Source organism: Dreissena polymorpha, chromosome 12 (genome assembly GCF_020536995.1).
Source record: "Dreissena polymorpha isolate Duluth1 chromosome 12, UMN_Dpol_1.0, whole genome shotgun sequence".
In the NCBI taxonomy this organism is placed as follows: Eukaryota; Metazoa; Mollusca; class Bivalvia; order Myida; family Dreissenidae; genus Dreissena; species Dreissena polymorpha.
In genome coordinates, this window is record NC_068366.1 from 69410441 (window position 1) to 69412696 (window position 2256).

Sequence of the window (2256 nt, forward strand, 5' to 3'; positions counted from 1 at the left end):
TGGCGCTATGACATGGCATGTCTTCAATGGGTTTCGGTAACAGCGCTTCTGTTGCGAGTCCTTGTTTCCTGAAGAAACCGGTGACAGTTCTGCTCTCGCAGGATGTAAAGTGATCGGTTGTGTTGCTGTAACAAGTGCCATCTATGCATTAACGGACATAAAACCAGCTTTCCATATCGCATTTACAGTTGTATAACCAGCCCAAGGTTTTCATTCCGTAACACATTCTTTCCGAGTAATACATGAGCAATACCATGATATTCTTGCACTGAAACTACTAGCAATACAGTTTCTATGGGCTTCTGCGTAAACTCAGTCTCAACATTTGCAAATATGTATCCACTATATGGAATTGAACTGCCATTTGCACATTTCAGTTCTACACCGAATTCGTCCACAGAGTGGTAATATCGGCTTTGGTAACATAGTGTTTGTAAAATATTTCGGTTATAGTGTTCAATTGTGACCCACTATCCATGAGTGCAGTAGTGTCGTGTTTATCGAATTGATATTGTCTAAATTTGCATCACCTATCATTGTTTGTAAACTATCTTGCTTCTTGAGTGTTTGCAGTTTTATGGCATTCTTTCTGGTTCTGCTCTCATCCAACTCCTGGATCAGAGCCTCTTTTAGTGTAAATTTTGCGTTTGTTGTAATTATTCTGTTATCAAATGCGCCATTGTTCTCTTGGTTTTCTCTATAATCACGGAAAAATCTGCAAATTCTTGTGCGGTATCCTCCTCGACTTCTGAAGTAAGTGTTGTTTCTATAGCCTCTGTATGATTGTCCTCTGTAAGTCCATGACTGGTGTACCTTGATCATTTGGCTTCTATCTTTTTTGTGTAAGGGGTGTTATTTTTCTTCTCAGTCTCCTTCTTTGTTCTTTCAGGTCATCAAAAACTTCAAATGAGTGTCCATCTGGATGAACATTTACTTGTTACGGGTGTTCTGGTTTCTTCGCGCTTTTAAGTTCCTGCTCTTCTTTCCGAACCTTTCGTCTCAGTTCTTCAAACGAACAGCCAGATTCGTGAACATTCGTGTTGCGTTTTTTCAACTCTGTGTTTCCCAGATGTTTCTAAAATCTCGTCTTCAACAATATTTTCTTTTCTGTATTCTTTTTATCTCTCCACTGTCAATGGCCTGTGTAGTAATTCCTCTAGCAGTATACCCCAATCCTGATATAATCTTTATCTTTCTCCAGCTTCGCCTTAAGATTATTCTTCCATTAAACTTTCACCACTCGTAATGTCTCAAAATTGCATTCTAGAGTCTTCAGTTTCTCCTCAGTTGTTGCTGTGGGTTTAGGTTGGTAAGTATGTTTTCCCTTGGTTTTCCACCAATGGCATTTCGTATGGCCTGCCTCATAGTCTCTTTGTGGTAAATGTGTGAAAATGAGCATACTTTCCACTTCAATTTTCCATTCTTGAAATTATGTTGGGTCGGAAATTTGGGAACGTTTGGCTTGATCATGAACGACATGTGTTCTTGTTGTCCGTTGTTTTCTTTCTGTGCGTATTGGATGTCTGTGTTATAATAACTAGGCTCTACTAGCTCGTCGTCTAATGAACATAAGACGCTCTGTGTTTCAAAAGACTCTGTTCTAAGTCAAGTTTCTGTTGTTTCAGGCTCGAACCCTTTCTTTATATTGCCGTTTTCTTCTCTCAACTGTCTCCTTCTTTCAGCTCTTTTAGTTGTGCCTTTCATTTTAATTGTTTGGAAATTTCCTTCTATTTCAGCTTCATCAACTCTATCTGTTTCTGTGAGATGCTCTATTCATTGTGGCCACTATCATCCTGTTATCTCTTTTGATAAGCTGATGATCATGTGTTTTTTTACTTTTCACGTCTATCTCTTTTAATTATGTCCTCAGAATGAACAAAATTGCGTAACATCTTCTTGAAATTGCCTTCTGCCAGCCATTTAGTTCCTCAGCTACAGATGGTTTGAATGCTGAGGGGCCCTCACTCAAAAATGTCCAATTATGTTCTTCTTTGATCGACTTGACTATATTCACCCACTGTAATTAGAGAACTGTGCACTTTCTGTGTTCAGCTTGTGCCTGATGTCATCAGATCGGCATTTTTTCATGGTTCAATGGAACAAATCCATACGTGCGGTTATCATATCAATGCTCCTTGCAACACAACATCATCATCGGCTTCAAATGTCAATGATGTTGTCTCCATTCTCGCTCCTAATCTAATTCCATTCTGTTCCGTCTCTTCTCTAACGTTCGTACGTCATGAACTTCCTGTT